At 45.4% G+C, this 22,691-nt stretch overlaps 1 long non-coding RNA gene and 1 pseudogene across 2 annotated transcripts; both read right to left on the bottom strand.

Moving 5' to 3' along the window:
- Positions 1-1,498: 1,498 nt before the first annotated feature.
- On the bottom strand, positions 1,499-2,746 carry LOC116531743 (annotated as a pseudogene). Its single transcript, XR_004260561.1, has one exon. The product of XR_004260561.1 is annotated as a glyceraldehyde-3-phosphate dehydrogenase pseudogene (transcript).
- Positions 2,747-6,588: 3,842 nt separating this feature from the next.
- Positions 6,589-17,686, bottom strand: LOC116531742. Its single transcript, XR_004260560.1, has 3 exons — positions 16,534-17,686; positions 13,571-13,667; positions 6,589-6,918 (listed from the first exon to the last, which is right to left on the bottom strand). It is a non-coding gene; the product is annotated as an uncharacterized LOC116531742 (long non-coding RNA).
- Positions 17,687-22,691: the final 5,005 nt, after the last annotated feature.

Below are 22,691 nucleotides of genomic sequence, written 5' to 3'. Positions count from 1 at the left end.
TAATAAAAAAAAAAAGAATGAGGGAGAGGAAGAAAGAGAAAGAGGAAGAGGGAGAGAGAACGGGGGTGTTGCTTTATTGCCCGGGCTAGAACGCAGTCTAAAAATGGATATGCCTATAATTGTGCTTAATAATAGAGACATGAAAAAAAAATGAGGGAAGAAAATAACAAACAAGCGGCCAGCCAATATTTCATTGAAACCTGTAAATAGATGTGATGTGGTACTGATAAGGGTGTATATTTTGTGTATTTAAAGTGGAGAGTTCTATAAATGTTAATTAAGTTTGTTCTGGATCTGAGTTCAAATCCTGGATATCGTTGTTAATTTTCTGTCTCATTGATCTGTCTAATATTGATGTTGAAGTCTCCCACTATTATTGTGTGGGAGTCTAGGTCTCTTTATAAGTCTTATATATCTGGGTATTCCCGTATTGGGTGCATATATATTCAGGATCTTTAGCTCTTCTTGTTGCATTGATCCTTTTATCATTATGCAATATCCTTCTTTGCTTCTTTTGATCTTTGTTGCTTTAAAGCAACTCCTGCTTTTTATTTATTTATTTTTGTTCTCCATTTGGTTTGTAAATTTTTCTCCATCCCTTTGTTTTGAGTCTTTGTGTATCCTTGCATGTGAGATGGGTCTGGATGCAGCATACCAATGGGTTTTGGCTTTTTTTGCCTCTCTGTGTCTTTGGATTGGGGGATTTAGTAGATTTAAATTTAGAATTAATAATAATATATGTGAGTTTAATAGTGCCATTTAATGTTAGCTGGCTGTTTTGCCCATTAGTTGATGTAAATCCTTGATTATGTGGATGCTCTTTACTTTTTGGTATTTTTTAGAAAGGCTGATACTGGCTGTTCCTTTCTATGTGTAGTGGTTCTTTCATAAGTTCTTGTAAAGTTGGCCTGGTGGTGATGAAATCTCTGAGTGCTTGCTTGTTCACAAAAGATTTTATTTTTCCTTCGCTTATGAAGCTTAGTTTGGTTGGATGTAAAATTCTGGGTTGAAAGTTCTTTTCTTTAAGGATGTTGACTATTGGCCCCCACTCTCTTCTAGCTTGTAGGGTTTCTGCTGAGAGATCTGCTGTGAGTCTGATGGGCTTCCCTTTATGGGTAACCTGACCTTTCTCTCTGGCTGCCCTCAGTATTTTCTCCTTCATTTCAACCCTGGTGAATCTGGCGACTATGCGCCTTGAGGTTGGTCTTCTTAAGGAATATCTTTGTGGTGTTCTCTGTATAACCTGGAGTTGAATATTGTCCTGCCTTGCTAGGTTGGGAAAGTTTTCCTGAATAATATCCTGAAGCGTATTTTCCAGCTTGGATTGATTCTCTTCATCACATTCAGGCACACCTATCAAACGTAGATTAGGTCTTTTCGCATAGTCCCATATTTCTTGGAGGCTTTGCTCGTTCCTTTTTATCCTTTTTTCTCTAAACTTGTCATCTTGTTTTATTTCATTAAGCTGGTCTTTGACTTCTGATATCTTTTCTTCTTCTTTTTTTTTTTTTTTTTGGCTGAGCACAGTGGGCTTTATTGATGGTACACGACAAGGTGGGGCTCCCTAGGCCCCTCCCTCTTCAAGGGGTCTGCATGGAAACTGTGAGGAGGGGCAATTCAGTGTGATGGGGGACTCTGTGGCAGGGACTCCCCAGCAGTGAGGGCCTCTCTTCCTCTCGTGCTCTCGCTGGGGCTGGTGGTCCAGGGGTCTTACTCCTTGGAGGCCATGTGGGACATGAGGTCCACCACCCTGTTGCTGTAGCCAAATTCATTGTCATACCAGGAAATGAGCTTGACGAAGTGGTCGTTGAGGGCAATGCCAGCCCCAGCATCGAAGGTGGAAGAGTGGGTGTCGCTGTTGAAGTCAGAGGACACCACCTGGTGCTCAGTGTAGCCCAGGATGCCCTTGAGGGGGCCCTCCGACGCCTGCTTCACCACCTTCTTGATGTCATCATATTTGGCAGGTTTTTCCAGACGGCAGGTCAGGTCCACCACTGACACGTTGGCAGTGGGGACACGGAAGGCCATGCCAGTGAGCTTCCCGTTCAGCTCAGGGATGACCTTGCCCACGGCCTTGGCAGCTCCAGTAGAGGCAGGGATGATGTTCTGGAGAGCCCCACGGCCATCACGCCACAGTTTCCCGGAGGTCCATCCACGGTCTTCTGGGTGGCAGTGATGGCGTGGACAGTGGTCATGAGTCCTTCCACGATACCAAAGTTGTCATGGATGACCTTGGCCAGGGGCGCTAAGCAGTTGGTGGTGCAGGAGGCATTGCTGACGATCTTGAGGCTGTTGTCATACTTCTCATGGTTCATGCCCATCACGAACATGGGGGCATCAGCAGAAGGGGCAGATATGATGACCCTTTTGGCTCCCCCCTGCAAGTGAGCCCCAGCCTTCTCCATGGTGGTGAAGACGCCAGTGGACTCCACCACGTACTCAGCACCAGCATCGCCCCACTTGATTTTGGAGGGATCTCGCTCCTGGAAGATGGTGATGGGATTTCCATTGATAACAACCTTCCTGTTCTCAGCCTTGACAGTGCCATGGAATTTGCCATGGGTGGAATCATACTGGAACATGTAGACCATGTAGTTGAGGTCAATGAAGGGATCATTGATGGCGACAATATCCACTTTGCCAGAGTTAAAAGCAGCCCTGGTGACCAGGCGCCCAATATGACCAAATCCGTTAACTCCGACCTTCACCTTCCCCATGGTGTCTCAGGGATGTGGCTGGCGATAGACTAGATGCGGCTTTCCGGCAAACAGGAGGTGCAGAGAGCCCTGATATCTTTTCTTCTGCTTGATCGATTCTGCTGTTAAAACTTGTGCATAGTTCGTGAAGTTCTCATGTTGTGTTTTTCAGCTCCATTAATTCACTTATATTCCTCTCTAAATTGTGTATTTTTGTTAACATTTCATCAAACCTTTTTTCAAAGTTCTTAGTTTCTTTGCATTGGGTTAGAACAAGCTCTTTTAATTCACAGATGTTTCTTATCACCCACCTTTTGAAGGCTGCTTCTGTTAATGGAACACACTCGTTCTCCATCAGGCCTTGTTCTGTTGCTGATGAGGAACTGTGATCCCCTGTAGAGGGAAAGGCGTTCTGATTTTGGGTATTCTCAGCCTTTTTAGGCTGTTTTCTTCCCTTCATTATAAATTTATCCTTCTGTGGTCTTTATAATTACTGTCTTTATAATTGGGTTTCTGAGTGGATGTTCAACTTGTTGATTCCCAGTGCTAAAATCTGAGCAACCCACTGCGCTGGCCAAAACGGTGGCATTTTGATTGATGGTGCTTTTCTGACTCTGCACCAAGAACCACCGCACCAAGGCAGCGGCAAAACCACCTTGCCGGCCACAAGAGTTGCGCTGGCGACCCATGGGGCTCCTCCGCTGGGAATCTCCTGGTGCGTGAGCATCAAAAATTTGTCTGAAAGTGTGGCGTCCTCTCATTCTCTGCACTTTCCCTGGGAGCTACAATCCCGAGCTGCTAGTGATCAGCCATCTTGGATCTCTTTTTTTTTTTTTTTTTTTTTTTTGAGACAGTGTCTTGCTCTGTCACCCAGGCTGGAGTACAGTGGTGCAATCATAGTTCACTGCAGATTCGAACTTCTGGGCTCCAGAAATCCTCCCACCTTGGCCTCCTTAGTAGCTGGAAGTACAGGCATGCACCATCATACCTGGCTAATTTGTATCTTTTTTGTAGAGGGTCTCCCTATGATGCCCAGGCTGGTCTTGAACTCCTGACCTCAAGCAATCCTCCCACCATAGCCTCCCAAAGTGCTCAGATTATAGGTATGAACCACTGTGCCTGGCCTAGGATTAACAGTTTTAAAGATAAAAATAATGCAAATATCCAAAATTTTGAGAAAATATCAAAATTTTAAATAAAGGTAGGATTAGTAACAGAGCCATGCTGAGCGATATTGAAGCCCAATGCAAAAGAAAAATCAGTAATGCTGATTGTCTTTACTTAAAATTTTGATTTTTTATTCAGTCAATTTTGCATTAATTTTCATTTTTAAAATGTCACCATACATATTATTTTTCTTGCTCATTGAATTTTTTTGGACTCTTGAAATTTTGAGCTAGCCTCGTCCCAGCCCTGAGTGAAAGTGAAAACTCTAGAACCGTTTTACCTCCAGGCTTTCATTTCATGGAATAATAGAAGTTCTAATTAAGTTATTTTTTGTTGGGCTTTCTGTTTCTCGCAGTTCAACGTATAATAATCAATGTAAGATCAATTAGCTACAAGTGACAGAAACCCAACCCAAACTGGCATAAATAATGAAGACAGTGCTAGCTCATATTTCAGAGAGTGCAGAGCAGTGTGGCTCCGGTTTTGCTTCTCTTCTGTTCTATCAGTATTTTCTCGATAACCTTCAGCTTTGTCTGAAGGTCAGGATTGTATAATAAAGAATTTGTCTGGTTCTGTCCCAGGTTCCTGGCACAGAGCTTCTTACAATCTCTGGAATGTCCTAAGGGATAGGAGTATGTTATTCATGAGCTCCGTGGATTACACCTGAGTTTATGCTGAGACGGTTCAGGATTAGGACTGGTCACCAGAAAGATCAACCACATAATTAGAGGGTTGGGGTTCTGAGCCAACCCTACCTCCAAGGAAGGGAGGGGAGCTGGAGATTGAGTTCAATCCCATGGCCAATGTTCAGTCATGCCAATGGAATGGCACTCTAATAAATACTCTGGATGTGGAAGCTCTGTGGAGCTCCTGGTTAATGAACATGCTGATGCAGCGGGAGAGTGATATGCCCCGGTTCCATGGGGAGAGGGCCCAGAAGCCCTGCATTCTAGAAGCTCTTAGACCTTGCCCTGGGCTCCAGATTGATATTCTTTATAATAAAACTGTAATCATGTAGGCTTTCCTGAGTTCTGTGAGTCCTTCTAGTGAATGATTGAACCTGAGCAGGTTGTGGGAACACCCAGATTTGTAGCCAGCTGCTCAGAAATGCTGGTGGTCTGAGATCCCACCTTGTGGCTGACATTTGAAGTGAAACAGTCTTGTAGGGGACTGTGCCCTTTAATGTGTGGAGTCTGCACTAACTCTGGGTATTTGTATTTGCATTTGGAGACTCATATTACAGTACACCAGTTGGTGTCAGAACAGTTGGTATCAGAAAAGTCAGCTTCCTCCAGAGTCACAGAAGGGCTGCCAGCAGCAACATACCAACTAGTTTATTTCCAGCAAGAGAGATAGAAAAGCCTTTCACCAAAACATGGAATTGATGACCATTCCTTCAGTCTTATTGGGCCTGCTTATGTCATCCTAGACCTAAGACAATCACCAGGAGAATGTCACATAATTGGTTTAAGCCAGATTCTTAAACCAAGCACTGGGGATTATTGTGATTGGCTAATCAATCTTCCCATCCTGCCCACGAGAGTCAGAAATAGGGTAATTGACCCTTGGCCCATGTTAGCTATTTTGAGGAGTGTTAAATAATTAAACAAAGCTGAAGTTCAGTTAGAAAGAGAACAGGGGGCCAGCTGTGGTGGCTCAAGCCTATAATCCCAACACTTTGGGAGGCCATGCTGGGGGGATCGTTTCAGGCCAGGAGTTTGAGACCAGCCTGGGCGACACAGTAAGACCCCAATTCTACAAAAAAATTTAAAAAATAAGCCGGGTGCAGGGGCACACACCAGTAGTCCCAGATACTTAGGAGGGGATAGGTAGGCAGATCATTGAGCACAAGAGGTCAAGGCTGTGGTGAGCTATGATCATTCCACTACACTCCAGCCTGGGCAACAGAGCAAGACCCTGTTTCTGAAAAGGAAAAGAAAAGGAAGAGAAAACAAATAATGCAAGTTAGAAAATAAATAATGCAACAGTCTAGCACCATATAAAAGAGAGAACGGCCTTGATTTGAGTCCTAACTTTGATACTTACCAGCTACGGGAAGAGACTCCGTTTTCTTATCTGTAAAAAAGAGATAACAATATCTACTTGCCATGAGTGCTTATGAGGGTTAAATGAAAATGCATGGTGTCTGATATATGTACATAATTAAATGCATAGTGTCTAATGTACAGAGACTGCATAACTAAATGCATAGTATTTGACACATAGCAGGCACACAAATACAGTTCCTTCACCCAGTCCCCTTTAGACACTGAGTTCCTGGCGGCTGAGTGCAACACTTTCATCTTTGATTACCTGGCATGGCGCTTGGCATATGGTGGACCTTTCATAGATACTTATTAAAGGAATAAGGCAAGAGAACATTCCTCTGAATAAGTGGAATCTTTTCTTTCTCCCCAATAATAAGCATTATGCAACTGTGTGGCCCATTCTGCCTTTGACACTAGAAACATTTTAGCTAACTGAATTTGAATTTCAACTGTAACAACGACTTGGCCTTCCTAAACTACACATCTATGCTCCTCTTTATCTAATCTTGATTCTCTACTCCTAGTTTTCTCAGGCCTAAACCTCTACTTCTTTGTTTTCCCAGCATCGTGTTGTTGTCAGTGTCCTTGCTATAAGCCATCTTTGTGGAAAGAGATGGGGCAAAAGCCGACCAGTAGACAGACCAAATGCTTTATAAAAAAAGCCACTGAAGACACAGTAAGGAAGCCACTTTCCACCATTTATTAAATAAATTCTTTCCCAGGCCGGTCTGAGTTGCACCCAGACTTTACATCGGGCTTTGTTCCAAGTGGGTGGGGGTGCCAAAGGGAATACTGCGGCCTGAAAGACGTCCAAGGAAAAAGGCTTCTTTTAGAGGCAAGCCCACATTACACAGTTGGCAATGCTAAGCTGAACGTCCTCCCAGCTTCCAGGGGGAAATGAAAGACATTCCCCCCATAGCTTCGCTTTCAAGCTCTTACAGCTGGCAGGGCAGGAGAGCCAAGTTCCGCCTTTTCAATGCAGGTCGTCACTCGGGTGCCAGGATCCACTGATCGATTAGCCAAACATCCAACGTGAGAAAAAGGCCCAGCACACATCTTTTTGCTTAACCTTCATTAAATGCTCCATTTAACCCCAAAGAACCTGACTGTCTCTTTTTTTCATCTGCCATAGCCCAAGAACACCAATGCCAAAGAATTTTTCTAGAAAAATTACAAAGGGAAGCAAAAGAAAGAAATCTGATTTCTGAGCAGACCTCTCATTTGCAGTTCGCACCTGAGGCTATGTGTTCTTTGTGGGATCTGGGGACTGCAAGGGAACTTGGGGATTCTTGAGAGTCACCTCCTTATTGTACAGATTGGGAAGCAACTGCCCTGAGAGGTAAAGTGACTCACCCAAAGTCCCACAGCTGGTTAAGGGCAAAGGGAGGGCTAGACCCACATCTCCTGACTCCTAATTCACTCACTAAACCACACGCGTCTTCAGTACCATACACTTAGCCACAAACTCTTTGAAGAGACGGAATAATTCAAATAGATGACGCCCTTGTAGAAGGACAAACTGTGGGGCAGCCTCACTTCTGTGTTATTCTAAACCAACAACCCAAGTAGCATAATGAAAGAGCCCAGTATATTTTTCTTGTCACACAAATTAAAATCATTTACAGGCAGACATTCCCTAACTCACAAATAAGCTGTGTCCTAACAGTGTGTTTGGAATTTGCTATTTAGAACCCAGGATGTGTTTTCTTCCTGGGAAATCACATGATCGAGTGTGGTCAGAACCCCAGGCTAGGTCACAAAGGGCGACTTAACCAATAAGTAACCACTGTGCAGTGGATGGAACCCTTCATCATATTGTTTCCATGAAAAAACCCATTCCAGGTTTCAAGTAAGAATAATGGAAACGCAGCTATCCCACCAAGGTCCCGGTGTGAAGCTGTCCCTCCCAGGTGCCTGGTGGGGAGCTGGGAGGTTAGGCTAGGTGAGAGCTAGGAGGCTGTGCAGAATTGTGAACTGAACATGTGCTTTGGATGGAGACAGAACTGATTTCAAGTCCACTCTGCTACATAATAGCTGGGCAAGTTTCTTAACCTTTCTGCGCCTCTGAAAAATGAGAATGGTAACAATACCTCACTGGTAAATTAAAAGGACAAAAGAAGACAATGTCTATTAAGGACCTATTTTGGTGTCTCACATGTATCAACAAGCTGTCATTTATCATTGTGGTTGCTTGGGAGGAGAAGGACAGGCTCCAGCGGTTTGGAGAGCTGGGATGCCCCATTTGAGGAGGCAGCATCTGGGGTGGGGAAAGGCTCCTGCCACAGCCTGATGGGCAGGGGGCAGTGAGGGGACCCTGGCTTCTTACCTCCCACCCCTGCCCCTTAGGCAGTAGAATGGCAGCAACTGTAGTTCCACCCCTGGCTGGGAGGAGGTGGCAAGGCCCCGGTGGGGCCCATAGTGGCCACTCCAAGCAGCCCGGTTGTAGAGAGGGTCACCCTCCGCAGCGCTGGCTCATAAGCAGCTTCAGCCTTCCCCTGCCCTCTGTGATCATTCCTCCCCAGCCCCAGGGGACGTCCCTGGCAGCTCCCACAGTGCTTCTTGGCTCTTTCAAGTCTCATTTCTGTGACTAAAATGTCCAAGCCAGTGTAACATCGAACTTTAAATGTTGTTAAGTTCGGTCTCCTCTCGCAATCTGAGTGAGGCTTACTCCAGCCTTAGAAGCAGCCTGAAGAGGAGCAGGGGTCTGTGTTGCTAGTTTCTCCTCTCTCCTGGCTCCACTCCCAGCCCCCATTCTCACTAACGGGTTTCAGACCCTCTGAAGCCAGACCCAGAGGGAGAAGGGAGGAAGGCAGGCACAGCAGTGTGACCTGGCATGGGTCCTTTGGGTGTCTGATGCATGGGTGTTAGCTCTGTCCCAGGCCCATGGCTCCCTCAAAGCCCCTCACACCTGTCTTGAGGTGGGAAGGAAGTGCCAGAACCTTCCCCCAGGAATATGGTGCTTAGCTGACCCAGTTTGCCCAGGACTAAGGGGTTTCCCAGGATACAAGACTTCCATTGCTAAAGCCAGGACAGCCCCAGGCAAACCAGGAGGAAACAGTCACCTGACCCAAGAATAGCAGGCACATCCTGACACTCAGCTCTCTCCCAAATAACCCTTTTCTCATGATTCTTCAGCCTGAGTGACCAGTGGGCTAGAGCTGGCAGGCCAGGTTTATACCTTCCTGGCAGGTCCTGCGCAAGTGGCCTACCTCACACTAGTAGGTAGAGTTTTGGCATCTTCTCAATGGTTGTCTCTGGGGCCTCTGCCTAAACTAAGAGTCATCCTCAAATATGGACTAGAGGAATTTCCGGTGTCGTGGTGTATCCTGAGCTGAAGGGTTCACTGCATGCTTAGGAACATCTCAGCAGGGACTGAGAGAAGCTGTACAGTTTGATGTAGGCTGTGGCTTGGGTTGAAATCTTAGCTCATTCCCTCATTACCTTGGACTGTGTTACCTTTAGCACCCCTGCGCCTCATTTCCTCACATGTGAAATTGATGGATGATGGCCCCCACTGCATGGAGTTATCTGCAGCACTATGAGAATTAACTCATGTCACACATTGCCTGGGACCTGGTAACTATGCAGTGGATGTTAACGCCTAGCAACATTTTTATAGCAAGCCAGGATTGTGTAATAAAAACTTTCATGCATTTAATAAGTTTCAAATCTATTGCAGGCATATTTTCTTGTTATTTTCTGCATTTTAAAGCAAGTTGAGGAGTCAGCATTGGCAAAGGCACCAGAGAAAGGCCATGCACTCCTATGCTGCTGGTGGCACATAAATTTATAGTCTCTTTGGAAGGTCATTTAGCGATAGGTTTCAAAAGTCCTAAAAATGCTTTTGATCTAGCAATTTCACTTCTAGGAATTTATCCTGAGGAAATAATTGGAAAACTGGCTAAAGATTAATATACAAGATAGTTCATTGTGGTGTACTTAAAACAGAAAAATATTTGAAGCTGTCTGAATGTCTTAAAAGATCAGAAAAATTTTTGTTCATGCATACAGTAAAATACTATACAACTATTAAAAATGATATCACAATCTATATTTGTTGACATGGGAGGGTGTTTATGATATATATATGTATAGTATACTTATATAGAGAGTACACATTTTAAAATAAGTATATTCCAGGATTTTTTCTGAGCATGGGGTTTAGTATTAACCTAGTTGAGATCAAAATGTATATACAATATTGTATTTTGTTTTTGTTTTGTTTAATGTGATGTAAGAGCCATTTTCTAACATATAACAAACCTTCTATAAACTTCAATAGTAAAAATATCCATTAAGTTGATGTTTTCCAATTAAATAACCAATCATATATTGTTGGAGCAACTTATTCCAAAAATATCTTAAGAGGCCGGGCATATTGGCTCACGCCTGTAATCCTAGCCCTTTGGGAGGCCAAGGTGGGCAGATTACTTGAGGTCAGGAGTTCGAAACCAGTCTGGCCAACCATGATGAAACCCTGTCTCTACTAAAAATACAAAAAAAATTAGCTGTGCGTGGTGATGCCTGTAGTCCCAGCTACTCAGAAGGCTGAAGCAGGAGAATCGCTTGAACCTGGGAGGCGGAGGTTGCAGTGAGCTGAGATCAGACCACTGCACTCCAGCCTGGCCGACAGAGCAAGACTCTGTCTCAAAAAAAAAAAAAAAAAGTTTAAGGAATATGTTGTTAATATTTTCTTAAGATTAATATACCTAAATCAAATTACTCAGTCAAACTATAGGAAGGTGCATGTATTTGAAGGGGACATAAATATTTTTAGAGCTTGCAATACATATTGACAAGCTGCCTTCCCACAAGTTATACCAATTTATCCCAAGAATTGATTTGGAAATTGGATGCTTGTCCACTTTTCTCTGCAAAGAAAGAAGATTCCATTGTTCATATGATGTCTTCCACAGATTTATCGTGCCAACCGAACGGATTACCCTTACAGTATCTGATCCTCCTGTCCTCATGAAGTCTCACAGTTCCTGGTGAAACTGTGCACCAAATTACCACAGAAATGGAAAGAAAGGGAAAAAAAGCAAAGAAAAAGTACTCCAGGGTAATGAAACCCCTACACATACTCACCAGTCTTTGTGGCAAAAAAGTAATTTGATTATGCAGTATGTAACTCAATACATTTCCACAATTTTCAAGTGCATCTGAGCTGCTCTTGAGAATATCTTTATTTCAGAATTATTAACTATACAAAAATCAAATGTGCTGAGAAGAAAACACCCTAGTAGAGGCCTCAGACAAAAACTGAAAGATAAAGGACTGGAAGAAGTTATAAAATGTCCAAAACTCTTTTGTTCTATCGCAATAGGCGCTAAAAAATCTGATAGACAAAAGCATGAAATTGAGAAGAATCATAATAGCTAAGAAAATATAAATAATGAAGATAGAAGAGAGAATAATTATAAAAGTCAGATTATGCCAAAGTAGTACTTCATTAAAAGGAAGAGATAAATTTGCAGTATAGTTAATTGTTTGAATAACCCAATTTAATGAAGGAGGCTGAATCATATGAATGTGCTGAAAAAAAGATTTGCAATCTTGGTGATTTGATCACAAAACATAGACATCAACAACAATAACAGGAACCCTTGTATAGGCCACTACTACAAGAGCATTGACCAAAAAGTATAGAAAAAATATATAGCAAAAAAATGTAGAAAAAACATGCTATAGTGATTATCCAAGTTAACCAATTAAAAATATCGTTACCCTTCTAGATTTTGCGATGTATTTGTTAGCTTTTTAGGATTTGCGATTGTTGTGATTTATCCTAAATTAATATTCATATTGATGCCTAATTTTGTCTTCGTAATTTGATATTCTTTTTCTTAGAATGAATCCCAGTTCCTGTAAGCCTCAGGTTCCTGGAAACCTAGATCTGCCCCGCTGTGAACATTGAGTGCCTGCAAATGTTCTCAGAGAAGATTCTAAGTCCAGCTCAGCTGATCTGTGTCATCATACCTGGCATGTTTTAGAACAACAAGGCTTACCACAGCTAAAGTACCCTTGGGAAGGATTATGCAATGCCAGAAAGATTCGCTCTTCATAAGCCCCGTAGGTGAAAAGAGGGTCAATTCGCTGAAGCTGTCAACATTCAACACCCAGACGTGGCCAGGCACAGTGGCTTATATCTATAATCCCAACACTTTGGAAGGGCAAGCTGGGAGGATCACTTAAGGCCAGGAGTTGGAGTCCAGCCTGGACAATAGAACAAGACCCAATTTTTTTCTTTTTTGTCTGTACAAAGAAAAACATAAAAATTAGCCAGGCATGGTGGTATGCACCTGTAGTCCCAGCTACTAGGGAGGCTGAGACAGGAGGGATCACTTGAGCCCAAGAGTTTGAGGCTGCAGTGAGCTATAATCAATCACACCACTGTACTCCAGCCTGGGCAACTGAGTGAGACACTGTCTCAAAAAAACAACACAGTCAGACATTTATTGAGCATCTACTACACATGCCATGAACTGGAGACCCAAACAAATGCTAAGATGCTAGTGAGAAAGATGGCTCTGCAAACAAGCCATCAGTTTGGGGACCACTGCTACTCAGCTGAGCACACTCTTGAAGCAACTCTCCCTTCATCCACTGTCTTTTCCAAACAGCTCCAGGACCTGCTTCCTTCCCCACCTAAGACATGATGTCTTAGGTGGACATCATAGGCCGCTTTAAGTCATAAGAACAGTAGCTGTATGTCTGTGTCTGATCCAGGTAATAATCAAAATGTTCAATTTCGTTTAAAGTTAAAGCATCTTCTCTCTGGCTCAGAAGCCTGAAGTGATGCAGGTAGTCATCTTCTTCTCCTGTCCCCTCCCACTCCCTGTCCTGATGAAGGGTTGAGGTGAGGGGGCCAGGATGAGGGAGCAGAAAGGATGCAACTTGACTGCTTCGGTTGTGAGCGGACATTGGGGCTGAATTCTCTTTGGCATGCTTCCTTTGGTTTCTTGGAGAAGCCACTTGAACTTCAGCTGTAAAGCTCCCAACTTAGGGTTGCCAGATAAAATTACAGAATGCACAATTGAATGTGAAGTTTAGATAGATAAAAATTAAAAATGTTCTAGTGTATGTCCCAAATATTTCATGCAACATATACCAAAAACATACGTGTTGTTTACCCAACATTCAAATTTAAACGAGTGTCTTGTATTTTGATTTGTAGAATCCGGCAACCCTACCTCAACTACAGCTTTCACTATGAGGCTGGGTGTGTGTAGTTGTCGGGCAGGGTCGCAGCAGCTCTTGAGGGTTTTCCGGGGGCCCACATCTCTCTTGAGTCCCTTTGCCTTTTCAGGCAGCCCACTTGGGTGGAGTCCCCTTCAAAAAGGCTCCAGGAAGTCTCTCCACCACCCACATCAGGTCCCCAGGAGCCACACAACTTCACCCCACTGTCCCCTGGGGCAGGCCACTATTGGCCACAGCAGCCCTGACTTCTCAGACCAGTAGGGGGAGAGCTCCCAGTGCAGCTCTCCTCACTTCCTTGAAGTGAGGGGGAAGCACTTGCTGCCCCAGCCCATGGAAGGGCAACAGGGGTGGTGGGAACACACAGCCCTCAGCCCACCCTCTTCAAGTAAACCCTCCCTGACGCCTTGATCTGAGGCTGGAAGTGGGTGAAGGGCTGACAGAGGAAGATTTCCCACTCACCGAGCTCGTCCTGGGCAGGATCTCAGAACTTAGTGCGGATGTGCGCCTCCTTGCACCTATTTATTTTGTTCTGTCTTTGAGGCCTCTGCTGAAATGTCTAGATAACAGGAAAGTCCCTTTTACCATCCAGTTATACTCCCTTGTTATGAATGAAGTCCAAAGGGACACAGGGGAACGGGAAGAAGAGTTTATTTGGCTGGGCCTAGGGGTAGTGAGGAAGGGGTGCAGCGAAGACTAACATGCTTATGAATCTCCAGGGATCATGTTAAACAGAAAATTTGGCTTCAGTAGATTTGCGGTGGGGCCCGAGATTCTGCATTTCCTACAGCTCTCAGGTCCTCAGATGCGCTTTGAGCAGAAAGGGGCTAGAAGGCTGTGTAGGAGGGGCTGCTAGGCCCTTGGGAGAGGTGGGAAGGATGGGGCATTGCAGGCCAGGGAACAGCAAATGCAAATGCAGAGGAAGAGCTCAGGTCTGGTAACACTGCCTCTGCAGGCCCAGTCTGCGGTCAGAAGCCAAGAGGGGCCACCCACAGTCGTGGAAGGGGAATGCAGGAGCTGGCAATTGTTGAAGTTCCATCGGAGATCCTGACTGTGCCTAGAAAAGCTGGAACAGGAAAAGCAAGCGGAGTGGGTTCCATTGGTGCCAGCTCTATAAAAACGCTTTATGAGCTAGGCTGCATAACCGTATTTCACAAAGCCATGTGAACACTAATTACTCAGGGCATCTGATGTTTTGACCACAAAGTGCGTGTGATAGACACATTCAAGTCCTGCTTTGCACAATGCCCAGCTGGCACTGGTTTGCTGCAGTTCACATGACTCTGTCTCCTGATGTGCACAGGTGGTATGAGTCACCTGAAAAAGGTTTGCTGTCTCAGTGTAACATCTGCAGAGGGTCAGCAAATCACATGGCCTAAGCTGCCAGTGGGTGGCAAGCTAGCGGCCTCCTAAAGATGTCCACTTCCTAATGCCCAGAACCAGTAAATAGGCGACCTTACATGGCAAACAAAAGGGCTTTTGCAGTTGTGACTCAGTTAAAGATTTTGAGATGGAGAGACTACTTGGGGTGGTTTAGGTGGGTCCAATCTAATCACACAAGTCCTTAAAAGTACTGACCAGGCATGGGGGCTCATGCCTGTAATCCCAGCACTTTGGGAGGCCGAGGCGGCCGATGGATTGCTTGAGGTCAGAAGTTCAAGACCAGCCTGGCCACCATGGTGAAACCCCATCTCTACTAAAATACGAAAATTAGCCAGGTGTGGTGGTGGGTGCCTGTAATCCCAGCTACTAGGGAAGCCGAGGCAGGAGAACTGCTTGAACCCAGGAGGTGGAGGTTGCAGTGAGCAGAGATCACGCCACTTGCTCTGTCACTCCAGTCTGGGTGATAGAGTAAGACTCCATCTCAAAACAACAAAAAAAAGTAGAGAACCTTCCCCATTCGTGGTCAGAGGGAGAGTGGTGAAAACTGAGGAATGGTAGAGAGATGGCTGTGTGAGAAGGGGCGCTGCTGCTGGTTCTGGGATACCAGGGTCCATAGACAAGGACCAGGGAGAGGCCTCCAAGAAGGAGCTCAGGGATCCCGCCATTGACAGCCAACAAGGAAATGGGGACCTCAGTCCCACAACCTTGTGGAACTGAATTCTGCCAACTGACAAGAAAATGCATTCTCCCCTAGAATCTCCAGAAAGGAATGCACTCCTGTGGCCAAGTGAGGCTCGTGTCTGAGCTGCAGGACTATACAATGATAAATTATGTTGTTTGAAACCGCTAAATTTGCAGTAATTTGTCACAGCAGCAATAGAAAACGAATCCCCTGCCCAGAATGACTTCCTCCTTTCCTGTCAGAGGAAGGCTCAGGCCTTCTGCTGAAAACTCGCTTCCCTAAGTGGTCACACCCAAGGCTGAATACTCCCCAGTAGCAGCTGCTATTCTCTGAGAACAATGAGTTGCTTGTAAGCCTGAGAACACGATGAAAACCCATTTTGCAAACAGCCCTGCATGAGACGGGCATGCCCTCAGAGGGCAGGTTGGTCTTTGCTGTCTGCTTTCTGTCCTGCCTTTTTCTCCCATGGCTTCTGTCTGGCTCTTTGGCTTTGTCACTTCGTGCAGAAAGCCATATCAACTCTTCTCATAGGAGAATAGCTGTATGGACATAGCAGGGGGAGTTACCACATGCCGTCCTCAGTGGTTTCAGAGAGGGGCCCCTGACCAAATGTCTCAGTGGCCACCTTCATCAAACCATGGAGAAGTCAGAGCGGGAAGGGATTCTGGAGTTAGTCCAGTCCAACCATCTCATCTTACATGGAAGGAGGGAAGGAAGTAAGGGAGAAAATCAGAAAGCTGAGGTCAACCCTCCTCCAGAGATGGGCCTGGCCAACAGGATCCCAAGGGATGATATGACATTGAAATTAAGAAACCAAGGAAAGCTGAGAACTAAAGAAAACTCAACCCGGTCAGCCAAGGGGCATCCTTGAGGACTAACCAAGCCATCAGAACCTGAATGCCCCTGATGAGTCAGAAAATCCGGTGCCTCGAGAGCCAAGAAGCCAAAAATGGGGGCTGGAACTGGCACTTTGGTCCATCTCTGTGCACTCACCCAGCAAGGATGGGAGGGACCCTGGGACCAAGCGATCAAGGTCACACAACGGATACATAGAACTGCTGGACTTCAAACTGAACCACGCGATTGTGCTAAAGCAGTTATCGCCTTCCATGAATCATAAACGTTTTTCAAGGCCACACATGTACACACTCTTTCTATGTATACACATTTTTTCTAAAGGTTAATGTCTAAACAAATCAATTAAGGTCAGCCTTGATTTTTGAGTGTTTTGGTTAAAGTTTCTGAGTCATTGAGCAAATTCAAGTGTCTTGCTTTCTCCTTTCTTTTTCTCTCTTCACTTAAAACATGACCTCTAACCTGTTAGCTGGTTAAAATTTGAGAAAATTAGACAAATGCCTACCTTTCCCTTTTTGGCTGACAAATGAAGGCTCAGTGAGGTATCTTCATCTGTGGGGATTCAACTCCTTTGTGGGGGGCCTGCTTCCCCCTCAAGATAGAGTAAAAAATCAGAGGTGTCACTCGGGCTCAAAAGGACAGAATACTTGACGCTGGAGTTTGAGGGCCCCAGAGGGGCTCAACCACATAGAGCTTCCTGCCCCACCCTTCCTACCACGGCCCTTTTTAGGAGCCACCCCTATCCCCACAAGACTGTCCTTGGTTGCTGAACTATTAATTACTTCAACAAATAGCGATTGATCACTTACCCTCTGCTAGGCATAGGAGTCCTTTGAGAGGGGTTCTTCCCTTAGTCCTCATCCCCACTGACTATTGACACCATCCCCCCAACACCCCCAATTCTACTATCCCCTTCTAGCCTGACACAGGACCTGCCTTTCTGAGCCCCTGACCTTTGCTTTCTCCCAGCATCTATTTTGGTTCTTCCTCCTTGGCTCAGTAAATACATGGACAATTCTAGACCAGCCTCAAAGGCAGCCACCCCCACGTTGGCCTCAGCCTCAGGGGCAGGCAGGATCCTGGCCTACAAATCATGTACTCAGAGCTTCAGTCCAGTCTCTGCAAGGGCTGGCAGCAGACGGCGCTCGCCCTGGGAGACCGAGTCCAGACACCTGTTCCCTGGCACAGCAGAAGCCCTCCACCAAGCCCCTGGGATGGCAGCCCTGACTTTCCATCACTGATCTCCTGACAGCGATCTCGATCTGTCCACCTTCCCTGAAGCCCAGTCCATCCCTTGCAAAGCCAGTTTCCGCTGTCCCATGATGATTAATGCTGAAGATCTCTTTCCAACCTTTGAAACGCCTTTTCATGCAGTGCATTTAGAGAAAGGGCTTTGCCATCTGCAGAGGACCTGTGCGGAAATGTGGGGAAATGACCGTGTGTTTATTTATGTCATCCATTGTTAGCTAAGAATATCCAGGTGTTCTAATAATGGAGGTACCAAGAAAGGAAACAGTGTTGGATGGTGGGAAGGACGCTGGGCTCGGGGCAGGAAAACAAGTCCCACAGCCCAACCTGAGTGACCTTCAGCAAGTTTTTGTTCTATAGCCTCAGTTTCTTCCTCTGTGGGAAAAAAAAAAAAATGAGTCTACAATATTTGCTATGCTGACCTCAAAGGGATATAACAAGAATCCAATGAGAGGATGTATGTGCATCCCAAATTTGCTCAGGTCCAGCACCAGAGGGACAAATGAATCCACATTAACAGACGTCACCAGGGCCTCCCACCTGCTGACACAAGCCTCCAGCACTTCCCCACAGAAGTTTCACTGAGATATTTTTCAGAGTGCCTAGATGTGTCTCAGGAGGACCCACACACAGCCTTCCCTCCCAGTTCCCTGCCTGAGAATACCCTCCCTGTACCTACTATATCCCAAGCAGGGTTGAATCTCGGGGCTCTCAAAGCTGCAAAAGATAAGAGGTGTCAAAATGGTCTATCCCCTCTAAGACTGCACCCTTACCTCCTAGCAGAGGGACACCTGAAGGCTGGGACACGCTCAGGAACATGCAAGCTACAGGTTAGTTCAGGTGAACATCCCTGCACAGAGAGGGCAGGGCCCAGGCTGAGGGGTTTACGCATGTTCCCACTGGATCCATGCAGCTGCCTGGAGACAGGGATTGTTCTCCCCCTCATCTGACCAAGTCACACAGCTAGTAGTACTAGGTGGTGGGACCCTGTGGTAGGCATTGGTCATTCTGGCTGCTTAGCATCTAGATATACTTATTCTATGCTTTCTTCTAGAAGCTGTGCAGTTTTCAATCTTATAGTTAGGTCTATGATCCAACCTGAGTTAATCTTTGTATACGATGTCAGATAAGCGTCAGGGTTCTTCTTCTTTGTATTGGATGTCCACTTGTGGATATACAGTACTTCTTATTTGGGAGGAACATCAGGATAAGTAGAAGGAAGATTCCATTGCCCACTAGAGAAACCCAGCTGAAGGGGATGCTTCCCACTCTCTGGTTGCTTAAAGCTTTGGCCCATTAGGGAGAGAAGCCAAGGCACACGGTTATTTAGGGATTAGATGAGGTGGCAGTGAACAGCAGTGACAAGTGCTCCTCCCAAGTCGGTGGCTCTCGAGGCGGCCTCTGGACTGTGCCTGTCCTCCTCTACGTCTTGCCCCAGCCAAGGCCTCCCGGCGGCCCATGATTCTATGTGCTTCCCACTGCTCCTCACTTAAATTCCTTCTCTGCTGAAGTTAACCAGAAACGGTTTGTGTTTGCAACCAAATTCGCAGCTGCTACAAGGCAGAATTCAAACTCTGACAATGTCTTGCTAAAAAAAACCCATGTGAGTTCTAAAATACCATTCTTGGTGCACTGTTAAAGCTTATATACATATAAGACATAATTATTACAATGCATTAAATTGGACGATACCCTATTGAGATAAGTGGCAGGGTGGTGGCAATCGTGGAAGAAAGAAAGCTCAAGCCATCAAGGCTAGATGCTCTCAGTGTACAGGCTCACAGAAAGCTCTGGAAGGAAAAGAGCTACAAGAGTCAGGAAAACAACAGATTACATAGGAAGCACCCAGCTGGGTAATGCGATTCCACCGCCTCTTTCCCAAAGAACTAAATTCAGCTGTGGCTTAAAAAAAAAAAATCTGTATGGTTTGTGGGTGGTCATAGTCATGAAACCTAGAATTTTAAAGCCAGGAAGGACCTTAAAAATCATCTGACCTTCAGACCCGCCTGGGTTTTATAAGAAAAAGAAAATCATCTATTTTACTGGCCTCATTTCCTAGATAAGGAGACTGGTTCCCAGTTAGGTTATAGGACTTAGGAAGCATCACATGCCAAGGCAGTGACAGAACCAGACTAGAGGGAGGCTTTCTCTCTACGTTGATGCATGCCCTACAGGGAAGGATGGTGAAAACAGTCCAAAAAGTCAGAGGGAACTGCGCTTACACAGTGGGAAACTAGACATTAGTTTAAGCAAGAAATCAAATTGCAAGTTTACGCCAGTCTTGTCGTCTCGGTGAAGTCACTGATTCAGTCTCAAAACCATCACCCTGAGATGTGCCCTCTCTTTCCTATGTTTCTACCGAGGAACTATCTAGGTAAACCTCTCCTCCCGAGGTCCTCTAGAGTGTTCCTGAGGCCTGTACTTTAACAAATAAAACATTTGAGAGCCAGGATGTACTTGAAGTTCTACTTCGAAGTCTGTGTTTTTCTGCAATTCACACAGGCTGTCGGACATGTATCACCTGGGAGGAGTGATAGGCTGTGGTGTTATCTCAGTGCTATGGTGTTAGCTTACAGACGATCATTCCTATTAGTCCCTAGGGAAAAGGGATACCGAAGAAATTCAACAGAAGACCTAAAGTCTCTATCGAGGCATTTTCACACAATCAGCCTACACTCTGAGTACAATTTTGGGAAAAGCTTTCTTTCCCCAGAATACATCCTGGAAGTTAAGAGAGATGTTAGAAAGCACTGACCACCTTCCCCTGTGGAGGGGCCACTCTCCAGCTGATCCTCCCCAGCAGCCTGAGCTTCACAGTCAACCGGAGAGCTGAGGGCCCCACAAACAGCAAAGTGTTGTAAGCTTCAGGGAGAATGAGCTCACTCCCTTTGTAGTGATGTGGAAAGTTCTCCAAGGTTCCCTGGGGACGCAAAAAGCAAATGTGATCATGTGATCACATGGGTATAAAAAATACACATACATGATTTAGCAAAATACACAACTTCTGAAAAGAGACACATGAAACCATTAACAGTGTTTGCTCCTGAAGCGTAAGATTGGAATAACAAGGAGGAAGGGAGAGGATATTTTTGCTTTTTTGCTTAAAACATTTCTGTAATGTTTACCTTAACAGCAATAACAAGAACTATGAGTACAGGTTACCTTTATAATTAAAAGTAGAAACTATTTTTTAAAATCCAGTTTCCAGGGCATTAACCCTCAGGTCTGGGTGGGTGGGGCATAAACATTTGTATCTGAATGAGTTCTTTGGATGATTCTAATGTGTGGCCAAAGTTGAGAACCACTGGCTGAAGGCATTATGGGCCCTGGTAATGCATGAAGTGGGAGAGGAGGTAATATATGAAGTGCTGTGGTGTCATCTCAACAGGAATCTGTCAGGTTAGCTTCTGGAGGGAAATCGGTGCTGGCAAAATTCAGCAGAAGAGCTAAGCAGTGTTCCCGGGATAGAATTGGGTTCCTCAGGTGGGTATCTCGGGGGCAGCCAGAGGTCACTTGGGTTGATGTCCAGGAAGCAGAGAAGAGAAAGCAAGAGAAGGCAGTTCAGGCCCACGCAGCAAGCCTCTGAGGCCTCCTGGATCCCCAGAGCCACTGGCTCCATGGCCTCTGTTCACCCCACCACCAAGTAAGGACTTGTAACGTAGGAACCCATAGGCAATTTGAATATTTGTTGTATTTGGAAGCCTCCAAATTCTGTTTAAAAATAATTCTGGGTTTCTTTCAAAAGGCAGGTTGGGGAGAAACATCTGGAATAAAATAAACCCACAGACCACTTACGCAAACCAAAAGGGAAAGAAAAAGCATCCCACTCCAAATTACACTATTCCCAACAGAGCCAGAAAGACATGAATGGGGGAAGGGAGGGCAAAAAACAAACTTCTAAATGATGTTAAGAGAGGCTGAGGAAAGCAAGAGTGGAGGTTGGTCTGGCAGTACTTTGCTCTGACATTTTGGAAAGAAAGAACTTTCATTTCAGTAATTTTGAGTCTTTCTTAAAAAAAAAAAAGTAATGTTTCTGTGCAGTTCTAAATGACACACTTGAGTCAACTTGAGGGGCTTCACATACAACTGGGATCTACATTTCCCCCCTTCCCATAGACCTGGCTAAAGAGTCTGTGTCCTGCCCATTAATAATGGTTGTCGCCTCAGAGAAGGCATGTTTCTGACAGACATTGTTCTCAACAGCAGGGCTGGTGTCTGCATGTTCCACCTCCTGAGTTGAAAAGGAACTGGCACCCGCAGAATCTCTTTCAGAAGGGTTGATGAGGGGCTTCCAGGCCATCAGCTGCAGTTCCCACTGCAAATCAGTTCATCTTGGGAAATGTCTGCCATGGGGACAAATCTTCACTGACAGCCAACGTCCCAATGGCTTATGTTGATTCCTTTAAGATAGCTGGGGGAGTTAGCATTGCTGAGCATCTAGCAGGGACCCTCTAGAAGTGGCATCTCTTATTCTTGGTCAGTCCTGTGAAGTCATTTTTACTGTTCACATTTCACAGATGAGGAAGTTGAGTCCCAGAGGGTCTGGGTTGCAAAATCAGGCAAATCTAGCTCCTTGACTCAGCAGTAGTGATTTTGGGCAAGTTACTTAACTCTCTGTGTCCTCTTTAAAGTGGAGAGAACAATGAAACCTCTCTCATAGTAACAGAGAGGATTGAGAGAATGCCTCTCAAAGCGTTTAGCCGACAAATACGCAACCAATAAATATTAGGCTCTATTGTTACTGTTGTTATAATGATTTAAAGAGTTAAATAGCTTGCTGGAATTAGGTAATTCCGCACTGTAATAAAGTGCTGAAGCTGGGATTTTTGTTGTTGGCTTAGCACTAGCACAAGCTCTCATTACTCGCACTGTGTCTCTAAGCTGAGGATGAGAGAGACAGAGACGTCGGACAGAGACACCTGTCCTCTTCCCCCTTGGGATAGCAAAGTAGCTAAGGGTATAGATTAGGTAGGTGTTGCCTTCAGGACACAAGGCTTATTTTGTGGCTGATTCGTCACTGAGTGGGATTGACCGTCTGCACCTGCTGTAACACAGGTCTAGGATGCGGCCCAGGAGATTTCTGCTGACCAGGCAGCAGGCAGGGCCAGAAGCTGGGAACAGGCTGGCAAGGGCTAGAGAAACTGGGCACCATAGGCACTGGTGCAGAAAGGGGACACATGGTCTGGACACCGTGTCTGTGGGCTCAAAAGGTTGACCATTTGGAACCATCTGGGGCACGTGGTCAGCCAAGCAGGTCGTGGGTGGAAGTGCCCAAGTCAGCAGGCTGCAGCTGAACTTGAAGAAAACTGGCATGGATCTGGCAGCCAATGGGTGACCTGCAGCTGTGGAAAGTGGGATCCCGGTTTCTAGGGTCCCCTGGGGAGGGCACTGGCTATCAGTAATTTACCCGTACCC

The sequence above is a fragment of the Sapajus apella genome, unplaced genomic scaffold (assembly GCF_009761245.1).
Source record: "Sapajus apella isolate SASKATOON/1434 unplaced genomic scaffold, GSC_monkey_1.0 scaffold72, whole genome shotgun sequence".
NCBI lineage: Eukaryota > Metazoa > Chordata > Mammalia > Primates > Cebidae > Sapajus > Sapajus apella.
This window is presented reverse-complemented; position numbering and strand designations above follow the sequence as displayed.